The sequence below is a fragment of the Crocuta crocuta genome, unplaced genomic scaffold, assembly GCF_008692635.1.
Source record: "Crocuta crocuta isolate KB4526 unplaced genomic scaffold, BGI_CrCroc_1.0 scaffold348, whole genome shotgun sequence".
In the NCBI taxonomy this organism is placed as follows: Eukaryota; Metazoa; Chordata; class Mammalia; order Carnivora; family Hyaenidae; genus Crocuta; species Crocuta crocuta.
In genome coordinates, this window is record NW_027529573.1 from 6,093,598 (window position 1) to 6,112,316 (window position 18,719).

At 54.5% G+C, this 18,719-nt stretch overlaps 1 pseudogene; it reads right to left on the reverse strand.

Annotated features, from left to right (window-relative positions):
* Positions 1-15,928: 15,928 nt before the first annotated feature.
* On the reverse strand, positions 15,929-16,851 carry LOC144229461 (cytochrome b-like; annotated as a pseudogene).
* Positions 16,852-18,719: the final 1,868 nt, after the last annotated feature.

The following is an 18,719-nucleotide window of genomic DNA, read 5'->3' on the forward strand; positions in this document are numbered from 1 at the left end:
CCCCAAAAGACCCTTTGAGACCCGTTGTGGGGTTCTTGGGTGACTCAGATGGCGTCTGACTCTTGCTTTCGGCTCAGGTCACGATCGCACAGTTCATGTGCGAGCATGGGGCTCGAACTCTGTCCTGACAGCGCAGAGCCTGCTTGGGAGTCTGCCCCTCTCCCTCTCTCTCAATGTCCCTCCCCTGCTCGCTCTGTCTCTCAAAACAAATACAGTTTAAAAAAAGGAAAAGACCATTTGCAGCCACTAGCTGTTTGCACCCTCAGCCCCAGACAGCCTCAACATCTCTGTCTATTGCTATAGATCGCCTTTCCGGGACGTTCCCTATAAACAGAACCCTAGCACACGGAACCCATAGAGTCTTTCCTTTGCATAACGTGTTCGAGGCTCCGCCACATTGTTGTGCGTACGAGCACCTCATAACCATCCGTGGCTAACTGGCGTCCCCTTGTACACATAGGCCACCTCTCGTGCGTGGGGTCACGATGCAGCTCTGACCAGGCCTATAAATCGCTGGCCGCCACCGTTTCCCTTTCTTAGGTAGATCCCTGGGCAGCGCCGCACTGAGCCACGTGGTGACGTTATGTTTGACTTTTTAAGACGCCGCCGGGCTGCTTTCCCAAGTGGCTGCGCTGTTTCCCGTGGCCACCTGCAGTGGGCGAGGCTTGTTCAGGGCGCGTGCACCGTGACACCGTGACCCTGGAAGGTGGGCGCGTTTCCTTGTTGAGACCAGAAGACAGAGCGCAAGGCTGCACGCACTAAACTGTCCAAAAGGGGCAAAGCCCAAACTACCCTACAGAAAGCGAAGAGCGGAAGGAAATACACCAAGAGCTTAAAGGAGGTGGTCAGGAGTGAAGGAATGGGCGTCTTGTCCTCCCTCCGACTTTTGTCACTTCTGAGCTGGGCGTGCCCTGAGAGCTGTGGCCCCCCCACCCCCACGCCTCCCTCCCTGTCCCTTCCTGGAAGATGCCCCCCTCCCCGGCTGTCAGGACAACCATCGCCATTGAAAACCAGAGTTTCCATGGTCAGCCTGTTGAGTAGCCGCTTTCAGAGACTTATCCACAAGAAGATGGTCCGCACAGAGTTCAAGGTGATGCCACATGCCGCCCAGGCTGCTGTCTGTCTGTCAGGAGGCTGCACATCCTGGACGCTGGTGCGGTGGACCTGGCTGGGCTGAAGCTGGCTCCCCACATCTCACGAGAGCCCACTGTGGCCACCTCTTTCCAACTCTGTGTTCTCTGACGTCACCTTAACGGGAGTGTTTACACCCCAGAAATGGGCGGATGCGTCAGATCGGGGCTTTTGTTCCAGGAGCTGGCCATTACATGTTTACCAGCACGTCACTGGCTGAGACCCTGGGGCTCCCAGGGGGCCAGGCCAAAAGGAAATCTCAAGATCTAAAGATCCGAGAAGGGACAGTTCAGCTCTGATGAGGCCACGGGCCCACGGGCAGAGCCCGGAAACACGTCCCAGGCCAAACGGCCAGCTCTTTGCCTTGAGACAGAAGGTCCTCACAGGGTCGTCTCTCCAGCTTGCAGACAGACGACGGTGGAGAACGGACACAGGATCAGACCTCCGGGGAGAGGGGCTGGGGGAGGGAAGGGGAGACCCTGGGGAGGCCCCTGAGTGACTCACAGCCGGACTCCAAGCTCCTCCGCGCCTGGGAAGCATAGCCCAGGTTATGAATAGGCCTGACGTGAGGGAGCTGCTCTGGCCACTGCCCTCCCTTCCACCGCCGGCTCCCCCTCCGGCCCAGGCCTGGCCAGGTCAGTGGCGGCTTCCCAAGGGTCACCCTCGGCTTCGAGGCTCCGGGGACAATCCTGGCTGTCAGTAAGGGCTGTCCTCAGCCGGGGCTGCTGGCCTGCCCGGAGGCCCGCAACACAGAGGCCGACGTGAGGGAACTCAGTATGGGGCCATCACTCTCCACGTCCGGCCCGTCAGAGGCATCAGGCCAGGCCCAGTGACCCGGGGCCAGGAGCCAATGCTACTGGGAAGGCTTTGTCAAGCCTTAATTTAAGTAGGTGTTCTTACCACCAGGGCCCCTTCCAGGTCTAAAACTCACACCTGCCTCATCAGCTTCTGTTTTAAGCCCGCGAGGAGGCCCCGGTTGATCAGAATTCACGGTATAATGCCTGAAGCCTCCCCTCAGGGGTGGGGGAGGCTGGTGAAAGGAAAAGTGATCCCCAAAGCCAGGAACAGCTTGGAACAGTTTTTCCTGAATGTACGGTGGATCTGAGGGCCCCCACAGGGCCCTCGAGGCTTTCCCTCTCACCTCCCCAAATGTCCAGTCCTGACCCAGTGGCCCGGACTCCAATGACGTCCCCTGCCTCAAAACACAAATTCCCAAGTCTTTATAGAGGCCTGCGTGGCCCTGACAACCAGCTCCCCTAACCATCTCTCCTGCTTGCCCCTCTCCTCCGGGCACACCGACCTTCTGCAGGCACCTTCTGCACAGACACCCACCTCAGGGCCTTTGCACATTCTGTTCCCTCGGCTTCAAATGCTTGTCTTTCTGCGCGGCTCACCCCAGCACCTCCTTCAAGCCTTTGCTCAGAGTCATCTCATCAATGACCCTACCTTCCCTATTTAAACTGAGGCCTAGCCCCTCCGCACTCCATCCCGGCACAGCCCACATACTTGGCTCTCAGGGAATGTGTGTTGAATGAATGAATGAGTACAGGGATGGGTATGGAAGGATTAGGAGTGTAGCTGAGAAGGGACGGAGCGGGTCCTTGGCCACAAGCCTATGACAGGGTCTCCTAGCATCCCCCTGCGCTGCCTGCCTTCACGGGGGTGGTGGGTGGGGAGGGCATGTGTTGTCATGGCCCATGTTCATGCCCTGCCACCACCATCACACTGTGGGACCCCAGGAAATTCTCTGAGTCTGTTTTCTCAGCTGTACAATAAGCCACACACATTCTATGCATGTGCTTGATCACTGCTCTCAATTGTATTTTCATTTTTTTCTGACTCAGTGGGTCAAAGCTGACCCGGAGAACCCAGCTTCCATTGCCTCCCCCCAGCTCCCCTTAAATTCCTACCAGACCCAGAAATTCTTTATCTTAAAAGCTGTTATCGCTCATTCCCACAGCAGCACAGGTGGTTGGCATCACTCACGTAGAGCAGACAGTGACCAGAGAGGTTAAGGCGCTTGCTCAGGGTCGCCCAGCAAAAAGGTCAAGCTGAGACCCGCCGCCCAGGGGGTGTCCCCTGCTCCTACCCACGACCTGCTCTCGTCTCAGCCTCGCACCAGCGGTGATAAACGAGGCCCGAGCTGGGGCAGCCAGGTTGGGGCCCAGGGGTGTCCTATGCCCTGACAGCATGCTGGGGAAGCCCAGGAAGCTGGCTCAAGTCGGTACATTCCAGGGTGTGCTCTGCTATTTGCTTAGCGTCTGCTGAGTCTGTCGTAGCTTGAGGATCAAGGGGGCTAAAAAATGCACTCAAGGTCGCACAGGAGGGAGTGGGGATGACCTGGTGGCCCAGACCCCTGCTCCTTCAGCTCCGCCCTGAGACCTCTGCCCTCCGACCCCAGAAGGGGGGCAACAAGAGCAAGACCATTGACGACAGTGCCATGAAAACCTGGCCACTGCTCTGTGCTGAGACCTTGAGTGCTCATGTCATTTATTGTCACCAGCTGCCCGATTAGAAGGTGGATGCTGTGATGAGCCCTTTCGGGAGGAAGTGCCCTTCCAGACAGGAAGCCGCCAAGCCGCCTGCTGGACCCCAGAGATCATGGTCACAGAGCACACGGGTGTTCCAGGTTCTCCATCGCTGTGTCTGGCCCACAGCACCTTCTCGTTCCTTTCTCATACCCTCCGTCTTCTGCCAGCCCATTGGGCCACCTCCTCCAAGATGGCTTCCTGGCAGTGCCAGCCCATGCCACCCTCCCAGTTGTCATTCTTCTCCATCTTGACTTCCATTTAGAATCAGTCTTGCCCATAGTTTGCCTGGTGAAAGTATTTATGTCCCCCCAGCTCCCCAGGTGCCTGGAGGCAGGCAGAGGCGTTGGCTGCTGTGAGAGCCAGAGCGAGGGTAGGCTGCTGAACATCTGGTGTGACTGTCACACCAAGTGGGTTCGAGGTCACCAAATCCCCTCTGGTAGAGATCAGAGGGCACCAGCGCTATCCTGCTCGGCAGCCACAGGGTGACTGCCTCCCTCCACAGGAAGACACACCCCCCCCTTGCCTTGGACAATCCCCTCCTCTGGCTGCCCTCTCCTGGTGGCAGGTCCCTCCCCTGCCTCCCCAGTCCCTGGAGGAAATAACAGCTCCTTCAATTCCTGCAAAGGGCCAGATAGGTAGTAAGCCCTCCAACAAGGAGGGGGCCCATCTCCCTGGCCACTACCCAGCTCTGCCTTTGCCTTCCTGAAGCAGCTCTGGGTGACATGTAAATGAATGGGCATGGCTGTTTTAATGCAACTTTGTTCTCCAAACCTGGGCCAAGAGCTGGATTTGGCCCTGGCCAAAATCTGGAAGGACAAAGTTAATGCTACTAACATCCGTGCTGCACATGTTGAGTCTGAGGACCTCCTCAGGCTCTCCTTCCTCAGCTCTTCCTCCCAGGCAGCCAGGTCTGGGGCCATTTCCCAAAGGGAGGGGCCCCAAGTGTATGGAAGCTGTTGGGGGAGGGAAGAGCAGGGGCTTGGTTCATCTTCCTGTGTTTCATAACGCCCCACTTCCATCTTTCTCCTGCTCTGTCCTCTGGGTGCTGACCAGCAGGGGTGCAGCTCCCAGGGCTCCTTGGCTCTCTGGTCTCCTGTTGAGTTTGGTCGGTGGAAGGCACAGGGATGAGATCTGCATATGGGAACCACTAAAGGGAGAGTGTTTATCCCTCTGCTGGCCTTTGGGCAAAGGTTGTGTTTGTCTACAGCCACAAACTCCTTGGAGAGGTCCCTCTCCATGGACAGACTGTAGTNTCTCTGGGTGCTTCCACGTGCTTCATCGATTTCCTTAACGCTGCACACACCCTGGGAATAGTTCCTTCATTCAAAAGGCTCTCCAAATACCAGCTGGGTATGTAGTCTCCCCATAAGACCCTGGCCAATACGGCCTGGGGAGGGGCAAGTAGGTTTCAACTCACTATCACCTCTGACAAATGTTAGTTTCTGCCTGGAGTGATATATGGGAAGGCCTCTGAGCTTTTATCTGGGCTCAGTGGAAAAGAATGCTTTGATTGATTATTAATGTCTGCCCTGGGTGGGGAAGGGGGGAATGGGGTGCCTTTGCTATCTATTTGTCAACTGCAGGCTTTTATTTAGTTTTTTAATGTGTATTTATTTGGGGGTGGGGGAAGGGCAGAGAGAGAAGGAGACAGAGGATCCAAAGCAGGCCGTGCTGTCAGTGCAGAGCCCGACTTGGGGCTCGAACTCACCGACTGTGAGATTATGACCTGAGATGAAACCAAGAGTCAGACGCTTAACCGACTGAGCCCCCCAGGCGCCCCTTGTCAACTGCAGGCTTAATGGGCAAAGTGGCTCTCATGATTCATACATGATGCAGCCAAGCTCACCCTGACCTTGACATTGCCCAACACAGGGACACCCTCCCCTCATCAGGGCAAGGGAAGCCCACAGCCAGCAAGTAACTGAGTGTTCAGGCCACCCTCACAAAACCCCACATTATCCTAGAAGATGAGGAGGGGGTGGTTAATAAGAACAAAGGGCAGGGTTGTTAGCAGTAGGAAAGAGAGATAAAGGGAGGGAGGGAGGAAAAAGCAGGGGAGGCACTGAGACAGAGAAGAATGGAGAAAATTGGTGGCAGGGGGTGGAGAATGCAATGTCTACCCACCATCAGAGAGCCTCAGAGGACCAGCTCTGCTCACAAGGAATCTCCTGGACAGAAAATCAAGGAGTCCTTTCTTGGTCATTTCCAGTGATGAGGAGTTCACTACTAAGTAAGACATTTAGAGTATGCTCTAATTTTGCTTTTCTTCTTTGAAACAAGAGCTACAAAGCCCTCAGAGGCCACAGAACCCCCTTCTGGTATCCTGGCACAGTCTGGGGTCTTCAGCTCCCTATTCCCTGGGGTCTGCCACTTTTTCTTCCCTTACCCAGACAGCCACATGCTGGCCCCAGTTCTGTCCTCTGGAGAGACAGATAAGGTTTCCCACGTGACACTTGTGGGGGCCTGCCCCCAATTTTCTCATCTGAAGCCTTCAACCATTTCTCAGGTGATCCTTCGGATCACCGGCTACTGTCCCTTGGGAGTTTTCTAGATGGTTCTCTGCAACAGAAACGGACGTTTATCAATTCACAAGAGGCTGACCAGTGTGAACACAGCACACTTCCTGTCCTTCGGGGGGCTGACTTCAGCCTTGGAGCTCAGTGAAGCTCAGCCCCATCTGCCTTTTGTCGAACCGCTTAAGGCGTCGGCTCCCCATTTTGTCCAGTGGAGGAGGTGGACTTTCTTGTCCACTTCACAGGGTCGTGGGAATACTGGATGCCCTGTACACCTGTGAGCTGTGACGTTCACAGCAGCCCTGTCCCCTGTAGCCCGCATTCAAGTTCTAGTCTTTTAGGTTCCTGGACCCAATTCTGGTGGGGGAGGGGAGGTGGCTGTTCTCAGACACCAGCAGGGTGATCAAGAAGCCTCAGTTGAACTGTTCTGCCACTCTCTACCTGGGGACAGCATCAGGCTCAGTCCCACAAGACCAGCATCCACTTCGACATCAGTTGCAAACCCGAGCCGTCGCCTGTGTGTGTCTAATCAACTCTGGCTACAAACCAGAGGTCCCCACGCCCCCTCCTTGGGTCTAGATTAAACCAGAAGTCCCCACGCCCCCTCCTTGGGTCTAGATTAATGAGCTAGAACAGCTCAGAACTCAGAAACATTTCACTTCCCAGCTCACCTGTTTGTTATGAAGGGATAGGACTCAGGAACAGACAGTGGAAGAGATACACAGGGCAGGGGCTGGGAAGGGGGGTGGAGCTCCCGTGCCTGCCCCAGAGGTGCAACTGTCCCCAAATTTCCACACAGTCACCAACTCGGAAGCTCTCCGAACAAACACTGTCCTTTTGGGATTTTATGGAGGCTTTATTACGTAGGCGTGATTGACTAAGTCATTGGCCATTGGTGAGTGAACTCAACCTCTAGCCCCTCTCCAGTCCCTGTCCCAGGTCTCTGGTCCCCAGAGAGGTCAGGGGTGGGACTGAAAGTTCCAAATGGTTGGCTCCTTGGGCAACCGGCCCCCCTCCCTAGGTGCTTTTCATAAGTCAGGGCATTAGCATAACAAAAGACACCTTCATTTTATGGTCTTAGGGAATTCCAACGGTGGAGGTTGTTGACAGCCCTGCATTGTGGATGAGGACCCAATATATGCGAAAAACATATCTTGGTCATGTGACTGGCACCAGGTCAATTAAAATCTGCAAATACTTTGCACATCAGTGGTCGACAGGCCGGCATGCATGTCTGCCCCCTAGCCCTGGCCTCTGTCCCTAAGTCATGCAGTGAGTGTTTCTTGGAGAGATGATGAAAGTCTTGATTCCTCCAGCATATCACTGTCCTCTCCCTCTCTGTGGTTGTCCCACTCACCTAGGTTGGTCACAGGCCCCTGCCGGTCACCCTATAGCCTGATGAAATGCCAGACCTCACCAACGGGCCTCCATGGTCTCTTATGGCCCATAAGGTTTCTCCCTCCTGCCTGTGTCAGCTGATCTGCCAAGGAACTGCCTGGAGTGGGGCTTTGAGACTGATCCTGCACTAGCAGAAAAGCATGTGGTGATTGACTAGTAATGCCTGCCTTGGGCACAGGAATGATCACAGGTGGTACCTCTGCCGAGTATTTAGCATCTGCAGTCTGGTGTCCCTGGCCACTGTGAAGCAAGGAGCTGGGCATACTTCTACTAGGTGGGGAGGGGAGCTCCTCTGACTGCTTCTGGGGTTCGAGCACCCCATTAGAGGGCTAGCTTCCTACCCTCACTGTGTTGCTATCTAGAGCTGTGCCGTAGAACATGGCAGTCGCTATAGCCACATGGTGACTAGTTACATTTCAATTATTTAAAATTAAGTTAAACTGAAACGTTACCTTCTGAGGCACACTAGACATATGTCAAGTGCACAATGGCCACATGTGGCCAGCAGCTGCCTAGTCTGTTGGACAGCAGGTACGGAACATTTCTACCATCGCAGAAACTCCATTGACTGATGTTGGATTAGATCAGTGGTTTTCACTGGGTGACCGGGCCCATCGAGGGAAACCAGGTAATGCCCGAAGACAGCTTTGGTTGTCACAACTAGAGGGGACCAGCGTTATGGGCATCTAGGGGGTATAGGCCAAGCACACTGGTAAACATCCCACAGTGCACAAGACCTCCCTCCCTCCCCACCCCTCCCCACCCCCACACACAGCAAAGAACTATCCAGCCCCAAATGTCACCAGTGGGAAGGTTGAGAAACCTCGGGCTAAAAAATTCATATTAGGTGGAGAAGAGGCTTAAATGGGGAGAAAAGGGGCAAAATACTCTTTCTTTGAATAATAAATAGCAAAAAACAATAATAGAAAAAAAGAGAGAAAAACAAGTGGACCCACTGTTGACAAAAGAAGAGAAGAAATTCCCAGATCTATCACCACTTAGTAGCTCTGTGCCTTAGACAGTCACTAAACCTCTCTGATTCTCAATTTCCTCCTCAGCAAAAGTGAAATACCCCTCCCCCTCCCACTGGATTATCAATGGATTAAGGGAGGTAAGGAGTGAGAATGGGCTTTATTATCTGTCCATGTGAAGCAGTGTGGCGTAGCTTACTATCTTAGCTACCGTTGTTTATTATGCCAGACTATATACATACAAACGTACACAGCAGAGTCCCAGTTTCATCTAATTCTGCATGACCTTGGGGCACATAAGCTTCCATATCTCACTTCTGGGTCTGTAAAATGGGGCTAAGAACTCAAGCCCAAGCTTACAGGAGTATCCAGCACCCATGAGCAAATGCCATTGAGCAAATGACTCTCTCAGCTCAACAACTAATCCAACTGCCCGCTGTGAAACTGAAACTCAACCCCCAGCTGGTACCCAAGAAACAGCTGAAAATGCATTCAGTCTTTGATGGGAGGAGATCCATCCCCTTTGGACCCCGGACCTTGAAATTCCTGTTTCCCCGAGCGTGAATCTTGGCCAGGGATTTGGTGAGCCCGCCTTGCAGATTCTCAAGGATCTTTCCTCCATTGCCAGAGACTGTAGTTCTCTGTAATGAAGTGTTAAGGAGAGGCTCAGCGTGAAGCAGAGCAGAGACGGAAAATCACAGAGTTGGGTGAGTCATGTCCGCAGGGAGGTGATTCAGAAGAAGCTGATGGTGCTTCTGGATCCTTCAGACGGAATGGTGGTGGTAGTGGTGGTGGTGGTGGCGGTGTGTGTGACCGAGAGAGACAGACACCTGCCTTGATAGTTATGCAATATGCCCCCTCCCCCACCCTGCTGTGAGCTGTCATCCCAAAGGCCCTGTTTGGTTAATAAAGTTCATACTTGTTGCCTCTGTTGACACAAGACCTAAGATTTAATTCTTTCCTTTGAGGCTTGGAGGAGGAGGATGGATCAGGCTTTGGGGGTGGGGGTAACAGGGAAAATCAGGTTACGATCTTCAAAATGAAGGATCCTAGGATGCTCTCCAAGTGCCAGCCTTGAGGATAGGGGCTGTTTTTAAATTCCTAAAAATTTTTTAAAATTTATTTTTGAGAGAGAGAGAGAGAGACAAGCAGAGTGTGAACAGGGGAGGGGCAATGGTAGAAGGCGACACAGAATCCAAAGCAGGCTCCAGGCTCTGAGCTGGCTGTCAGCACAGAGCCCGACGTGGGGCTCGAACTCATGAACCATGAGCTCATGACCTGAGCCGAAGTCGGACGCTCGACCGACTGAGCCAGCCAGGCGCCCCTAAAATAAAAAGTTTTAAAAAAATCAAGGATGTGCCATACTCCACAGCAGCTAAATCACCTGCTTACACCAGACCATGGGGACAGTGCTTTTCTCGGGCAGATGGGTAAGCCAGGACCCGCGGAAGGCCTGTCTCCTCACAGCCCAGGAGGAGCACGGCTAGAGTTCCTGATCTTTTGGCAGCACCAGGAAGTCCCTCTGGCTTTGGGGCCTTCTGTTCTCTTCCCGAAAGGCCACCAGAAGGGCTTGATTTTTCCCTGGGGTGACACCGTCCTTGGGATATTTTACAATAATCAGGCCTGAATAGAGGCGTGTGTGTGTGTGTGTGTGTGTGTGTGTGTGTGTGTGTGTGTGTGTGTGTGTGTGTCCTGGTTGTGTGACTCTGTGTTGACTTCTGACAAGGGTCGGGCTTGGGGGTGGAGGGGTCCAGGGCAGCCCCCTCCGTGGTTTCCTTAGCTCACACCACAGGAAAGGTGGTTCTCCAAGTCCAGTGGGCTCTGGAACTGCCCAGGAGGTTGAATGGACATCTGCGGATTTCTGGGCTCCTTCCCCCAAGGCTGTGGGGCGGGTCTCACAGATCGGCTCGGGAATCGGCCCCGCTGTGAGGCCGATGTAGGGAGACTTGGAGAAACCCTGCCCCGTGTCAGATCCCGGAAGACCGCTGCGGGTAGACCCGCCCAGCGCCGCTCAGGTTTGGAGGAGGAAACTGAAGCTTCACCGGAGAGGGACATGCCTGGGGTCACGGTCAGCAGAGCCAAGCTAGGCTGCTCAAGGTGACCAGGCCTGCGTGCAGGTGGAACCGAGTAGTTATTAACTGGTGACAGGGACCTCCCTCATAGGTCAGGAGACTAAGAGACTCTGCTTTTCCTCTTCCTCCTCCTTGCCCCATCCTGCCTTCTCCTTCTGTTATTTTCTAGAACTCATCTACAGCTTGTGGGACACAGGCCCTCCCCGAGCCCCGTGCACGTATTTATTACTCGGCTACAGAAGCAAACAGCTAGGATCGGAAGCAAACACAGCAGGAAACTCTCACCCTGTTGAGCACTAGAGGCTCCCAAGGGACCCTCAGCCCCCCCTCGAGCTGGTGCAGGGCAGGCATCTTCCCAGCCCCACCACGAAGGAAAAGCCACGGCCCAGTTTTCCAGGCCCTGCAGGGACGGAAGCCCGGGCCCCTGCCGGGTCAAGGCCCCACTGGGTGGCTTGGAAGCAGCTGGGCTTTTTCCTCCCAGGCGCCTCTACAGGAAAGCGGCACAGAGGTCCCCCAGCCTCCAGACAGGGACATCTTGTTAGCGTCGGGGCCCCTCTCTGTCCCCACCGTCCCTGCCGCTGAGGTCTGTGAAATTTCTCCATTCAAACAGATGCCCGGTACCGGGCATGCCAGATAAGGTGCCTCCTGGGACAGAGGATCAAGTCTGCGCCGCATGAAATTCAATCTTTTGTCCAGGAGCCACCATTCCCCTCCCCCGCCATGCACAGGCCTATTTAAAATAAAAAGCCGTTCCCACTAAGGCTGGTCCTCCACAGGGTTGGAAACTTGGAGACAGGAAGAGTGCCTCCCTGACTGTTAACTGCCCACCGTTATGCAGAAATCGCTGGTAGTGGAGGGAAGAGAGGAACCCAGACGTGTGCCGGGTGAGATTCCAAAGTGGAAGTGGAACGTCTAGCAGACGGTTGGGTCCTGACAGACAAGGGGGAGTCCTTAAAAGCGTCCGCTCGCCCCTAGCATTTTGTTCTAAAATCCTTCCACGAAATACTCTTGTTTTCGAAGTGGGCGACTCGCGCTGTCGGAGGCCAACCGGCCAGAGAATCCCGAAGTAGACCAACCACAGGGCCAGACACCCCCTCACCCTGGCCCCCAAAAGCACATTCTGGAAAATCATGCCCATCTGCTCGCCCACAAGGTGCCCATGGTGAACCCCGGTCCCACGGTACCTTCTCCGCGCGAGGCCACGGGTCCTGGGAAATGCACCGGCCCGAGAGATCTCCCCAGCTGGCAGCGCAGAGAACCCACCAAGCCCGGACAGCAGGGGCGAAGGAGAAATGTCAGGAACACTCCCACTCATGCCCTCACACACATCCCCTTCCCTGACTGCTCCTCCCCATCCTCCCCACACCCTCCCTCTGCGCCAATGTGACAGCAGCAGCTGAGCAGACAAGTCACTTCTAAAATTAGCCAGTGACCAGGTCTGGCCAGGAGACGGCCGCCCGGGGTGGCCGCTGACCGGGCAGCGGAGAGCATGGACATATTTGGTGGCGCAGAGCAGGGGAGGGGACGGCTCCCCATGCAAGCACATTCCCAGCCGTCATCCCTGCCCCGAGCAGGCCGCACACCCCAGGCTCTGCCCCACACAGATAACGGGAGGCCACGGGGATTGGGTGAGGAGGGGAGCCTGGCTCGGCGTTCCAGAAGGACTCTGGGAAAAAAATAACCGGAGCCAGTTCGTGGGCTTCTTGGTAAACAATCGATGCTTGAAAACACGCATCACGCGCCAGACACCAATCCGAGGGCTTTGATGAACTCACTCTTCCCGACAACCCGCACCAGGTAGGGTTTTCTCCATTAGACAGAGGGGGAAACTGCGGCACAGAAAGGTCAACCAACCTCCCTAAGCAATGGAAAGGCAGGATGGGAACCCAGGCCACACTGGCCCCAGAGGGCCCAGTTTTAAACACCGCATCCACCAGGACGCTGTAAAAAGTGCTTTGTCCCCTGCGCAGAAGGAGCAAAGTAAGGACACCAATAGATTAGGTACATCACGCAAGATCACGCAGCTAGTCAGGCACTCAAATCTAGATCTTTCTGATTCCAAAGCCCACGGTCATTCCATTCAAACATGACATGCCGCTTCTCTTAAGAAACACTTCGACCAGGGTGCCTGGGAGGCTCAGTAGGTGAAGCGTCCGACTCCTAATATCGTGGTGCTCAGGTCATGATCTCACAGTCCGTGAGTTTGAGCCCCAAGTCTGGCTCTGCACTGACCGCGCGGAGGCTGCTTGGAATCAATCCTCTCTTTCCCTAATTCTTTACCCCTCCCCCACGCTCTGTCTCTCTCAAAAATAAATTAATTAATTGGGGCGCCTGGGTGGCTTAGTCGGTTAAGCGTCCNGTATGTGTGAGAGTAGGGGAGGGGCAGAAAGAGAGAGAGAGAGAGCACATGCTCCAGAGTGGCAGAGTGGAAGGGGGCTGGTGGGGGACAGATTCCAAAGCGGGCTCAGAGCTCAGAGCGGGCAAGGAGCCGGATGCAGGGCTTGAACTCATGAACCACAAGCTCATGACCTGATCTGAAGTTGAAGGCCTCACCAACTGAGCCACCCAGGGGGGCCCCGAGGATTAGCATTTTCTTGGGAGGTCATGGAACACTTTTCTTTTGACATTGAAATGTAAACCCAGTCCCCACCCCCACCCCCACCAGGTCCTGAAACGAGCATCTTGGTGCTTTTCTGTCCTGTTCCTCTTTGGTATTTTCTCGTGGCAGTCGGTCTTACACGGTGGGGTGGGCTTGCAGAAATAGCGCTCTAAGGCTGGGCTGGGGACCTCCGTCAGCCTCAAGCTGCAGTGATGGTTAGGGTGACCTGAAGGGAACTGAGTCCCGAGGGCACCTGGCGTGTCTGCATCCTCCTCCTGGGACCTGAGGCGCTGGGAAATCCATCAGTGCTGCTCTGACCGCACTGGGATGCAGGGCAGCCCTTGTGAGCAGCATTTGCTCCTCCCTTCCCCACCCCCCACCTGCGTCTCCGGGCTTCCACCCCTAGGGGGGAGGGACAGGATGACAACATGCAGGCACTGTTACAAGGGCCCCCGGAAACTGGCCCCTTCTGGTGCTCCGGTAGCACAGATGGTCCGAGTGGCTTTAGGTCCGTTGCAGCACAGACCACAGACCGGGGGGCCGTGAGCGTGCACCCCTGCCCTGGCTGTGCCAGGTTTTGCCCCTGGAGCCCTGGCCGTGTCTTCAGTAGGTCAGCTCTGGGCCCACAAAATGGCCTAGGGATGGATTGTGCTATTTTATTGGGGCAACTGACTTAAGCCTCCCGATCATCCTTAACTTCTTTGTTGAGTGGGACCCTTGTGGGCGGTCCATTTCTTTTGCCTCTGGGGATGTCACATTCTATTCATCATCTCCAGATGGCCTGCAACTCCGGGGGCCCCCAGTGTACCCCACCTCACTGCATGCTAGGGTGACGGCTTCCACCTGGCTTGTGATGTCTCCTGGCCCCTATCGTGTGGGGCTATCACTCCCACTGTTCTCCGAGAACTGTGTGTGTGTGTGTTTGTGTGTTTGTGTGCGTGTGTGTGTGCGCGCGCGCGCTGAGGCTGGTACACAGTAAGTGCTCCATAAATGTATATGAAGTAAATCACCAAATGTATGGAAACGGAACCAGAGCCAGTGTCCCAGGATCTGGTCCCACATCGTGCGTTCTCTGGATGTCCATCTGTCTGTCTGTCTGTTTCCCACCAGTCTGTAGTCTCCTGCTCATCCTGGGCCCCCGGCTCCAGGCCAGGCACCCAGCAGGTGCTCACAGAATCTTTGGTAGGTGAAATAAAACTGGTGGACAGAAGACTACATAGCCCGGAGTGTGGAGGTGGGAGAGACCCCTGTAGAGGGACCCCCGAAGCCCAGCCCCGGCCAGGGTCTGGAGGCGCTGTGTGCGCGCAGAGCTCAGGGTGTCAGGAAAGGGCACAGGCTATGAAGCCAGGTCCAATCCTGATCTTAAAGAAGTGTCTTCGTCTCCCTGGGCCCTCAGGATTCCCTTCTATAAAATGGGGATCCCGGTGCTACTGCCTGTTCTAGTCCTTCATGGCCCTTGGTAGGTGCTCAGGGAATGTTTGTTGACTGACTAAATGACCGAATGTAGATCTGTAAAAGCTTCTCCTAACTCTGCACTGCCTGCGGAGGAGAGCCAGCACTGAACTTCGTGGTCCTGGTGTCCTGCTGGCCCCCCTCCGCCCCGTGGGTGTTCCCGCCTGACAGTGCCTCCCTGCAAGCGTGCCCACTTCTCTGAACGCTTCGTCCCCTTCCTCCTCTGTCTACCCGAGGAATTCTGGCGTCTTAACCTCCCCTCGCATCTTCCGTGCTCAGAGGAGCCAGGCTGCCGGTGTCCTTGCCAGGGTGACAATCCTGCAGCCCAGGGAGTGGTCCCGAATGCATACACCTTCCGGTATCCACCGGTCCGGTATCAGTCCCTGGAGTGGGTGTGTCTCCTTGCTCCTGCCCCTCAGTGCTGGCTCCGCCTTGCAGCCGCCTTAGGGTATAATTCCCTTCCTCTCTCCTCAGGCACCTCCCCAGCCCGGGGTGGGGGGTGGGGGTGGGCGTCACCCTAGCTATAGGCCTAGTGGCAAGGAGGTAAGGGAGGGCGAGATCCTGACTGGGGGCCGCAGTGCCTCGCATCATCCTCCAGCAAGTGGGGGTGGGGCGCTGTTTCTTCATGGGAGGGAGTAGAATGCGTCTGCCGCCTTGGGGAAGTCAGAGGAATCTGGAGGTCCCCACCCCACGCGACAAGGTCTCCTTCTTCCCCAAGCCCAGTGCGCCTTGGCAAAGCAGACAGACCTGCCTTGGGAGTTTAACCACCTTTGGAGCTCATCGACCTCATTCCTGAGTCCCAGGTCTGGTCCTCGTTTTCTGTCCCGCCCACGGTGGATGTGGCCCCCTCAGTGTGTCCTATGGGCACTGGCTCCTTTCTGCTTGTTCTTGTCTTCCCCTCAAGCATCCATTAAGCACAGCGATAGCCAGATAGCCACCGATCTCCCATCATCCAGTATCTACTGTCTCTCCCACTTTTCACAGACTCTTTGTTGCCCTAAATAAAGAAGGCGACTGATGCAAGCTCAGAATTGGCAAGTTCATTCAGGGGTAGCGGGGGAACTGCAGTTCTGGACAAACAAACACAGCAGCGAGCTGCAGGCGAGGGGGTTGGGTGTTTAGGATAAGTTATTTATTTTTATTTCAAATGTTGATTTATTTTGAGAGAGAGAGAGCATGAACAGGGAAGGGGCAGAGAGAGAGAGGGAGGGAGAGAGAACCCCAAGCAGCCTCTGTGACGTCACCGCATTAGAATAAGAAGTCAGAGACCTAGGATATCTTTGATTTTTACAAACACAGGTGGAATGGGGTTTTGTCTGAGTCAGATGTGCTTCCAGAGGGGTTATTAGATTCTGCCTCACGTAGGAATAAAAGATGAACTGCTGCTAGCACGGAGATGATAAATAGGAGAATAAAGCAGAAGGCAAAGAATCACGTTCAAGTGGTTTGTCTCCTGAGAACCCCCCTCAGATTCATTATACAAAGTCAGTACCGATTTAAGGGATTGTTGAGAGGTTTGTGAAGACAGAAGGGTATTTGGCCTCGTGGTAAAACGTAACCCATGAACGCTGTGGCTATAACTGAATGATCGTAGAAATCCAATATTCTGGGGGCATCTGGGTGGCTCAGTCGGTTAAGTGTCCGACTTCGGCTCAGGTCATGATCTCATGGTTCGTGGGTTCGCCCCATGTTGGGTTCTGTGCTGACAGTAGCTCAGAGCCTGGAGCCTGTTTCAGATTCTGTACCTCCCTCTCTCTCTCTGACCTTCCCCTGCTCACACTGTCTCTCTCAGAAATAAATTTTTAAAATTAAAAAAACAAAAACAAAAAACAAACAAAAAAGAATTCTGATATTCCGTGTTTCTGAGAAGGAGTAAGAGGCATAGTACATTCCGTGGCCTGCGTGTATGAATAAGCAGATGAAAAACTGCTTTGGCGCATATATATCGAATAATTCAGCCACTGCTAACATCGCAGCAAATGTGGGTTACTGATGACAAGGCAGGTGCTGTGCTGATGTATAGCGTATCGCTAGGAATGGGCCTGTTAGGGTCTGTAGACTCAGGCAGACTCCTAATGAGGAGCCAAAGTTTCATCACGCTGAAACATTGGAGGGAGCGGGAAGGTCGGGAAACGATCTGGTAATAATGTTAAGGAGTGGGTGAGACTTTCAGATGCTGGTCATTAAATTATTAGAGCCGAAATACGACGACAGTTTTTCGTGTCATTGGTCATGGTTAGATTCCACGTAGGAGTAATGATAACACGCTGTATTCATTTTAGGTACCATATCTGTGATTAGCTTTGTAAGTTCTTCTTCAAAGCCTCCTGCAATTTATGAAGGGTTTGGGTGAGGCACGGGTTAAGCATCAAGCCCAATGCAGGGCTTGAACTCACAACCTGCGAGACCGTGACCTGAGCTGAGATCAAGAGTCAGATGCTTAACCCACTGAGCCACCCAAATAGGGTGTATTTGTGGGCAGGGAATGTAATGAGGGGGCAGTTCAGTGATGGTTCCTTAAAAATGCTTCCCCCACTCCCCACTCATGCCTCTGGCAAAACTTCCCAAGGTGATACGGGGTAACCTCGGACCAATGCCTCATCATTCAAGAAAATTCCCACACTCTCAGTCGTCTGTAAATCAGTTTTATCCTCCTGGGGGCATATGCTTGAGGTTCCTTCCCAATATTGCAGTTCTTTTTCTTTTTTCTTGTATTTTTAAATATTTATTTATTTAGAGACAGCGTAAGGTGGGGAGGGGCAGGAAGAGAGGAGACAGAGAATCCCAAGCAGGTGGGGCTCGAACCCATGAACTGTGAGATCGTGATGTGAGCCAAGACCGAGAGTCGGATATTTAACTGACTGAGCCACCCAGGCACCTGCAGTTCTTTTTGAGATGGCAATTTCTTCGCAGCCTGGTGGGACCGAGCGGTCAGTGCCTTCCCCTCCACTGGGGTACTGTCCCAACTCACCTCTGCTGCAAATTTGCATGCCGGAAGCCCCCTCTCATTGTACTAGGGGCTTTCTATGTTCCACCTACGACCTCCAAACCCCGTCTCTGACCACAGCCAGCCGGGCAGTGGGCGATCCAGACCCCCACACCCCACTTCAACACCTGCTTTCTCCCACCGCACCTGGGACTGACCTCGCAGACTGGTGTCCCAGAGGAAGCAGACTCTGAGACAGAATTCAAGGAACAGAAGTTTATTAAGGAGTTCTCTTGGTAGAGGATGGAGAAGAAATCAGGATCAGGGAGAGAGAAATGTCTAGGTGTGACGAAGGACCCCCAAACAGCTTCGGGCCAAACGGCCAGGTTAGAAGTTCTTCTGCGAAGGGCAATCTGGACAGCACATGACGCTGCCCACTTAGACCCTTGGCCAAGGTCATCCGTGGCATATTTGGCAAAGTAGAGCGACTGGTGACCACCTCCAGCACCACTGCTGCCACGTCTGGACACAATGAGCCCACACCCACCCCTGCAGACACGGGCCAAAGCCAAGGGCAAAGTGGACCCTGAGATGACTGGGAGGCTCACTGGCGTGGTGTCTCATGTCCCCGCCCCCACCGCATCTCACGGATCAGGTCTGCTGTCTAGAGAAATCTGTCCGAGGCACTGACATCAAGAAGGAAAGGAAGCAGGTGTTGTGGAGGCTCCGGGCCCCACTGCCACAGTCTTAACCCTAACACCCACTCCTCCACCTTCGGGGGTGGCACCGCCCGCAGCATCACTGTGTCCCTCTCATTTCCTGGCGTGACAACGAGTCTGGCCACAACAACCGCACAGCGGACCTCTCGGTCCACACGGGCTCCCGGGAATTAAGAACCCTGGCCAGTGACCTTGGCAACAACCTTTCTCCTTTGTGGAGTCCCTGCCCCAACTCTGTCCCCGACACACTGAGAATTTCCCCTCGTCTACACCAGGGGTTCCCAACGGGGGGTGGTTTTGCCCCCACAAGGGATATCTGGCAATGTCTGGAGATATCTGGGGGTGTCAAGACTGGCTTGGGGAGGGGGTGTGGGCGCTGGCGTCCAGCGAGTAGAGGCTGACTATGC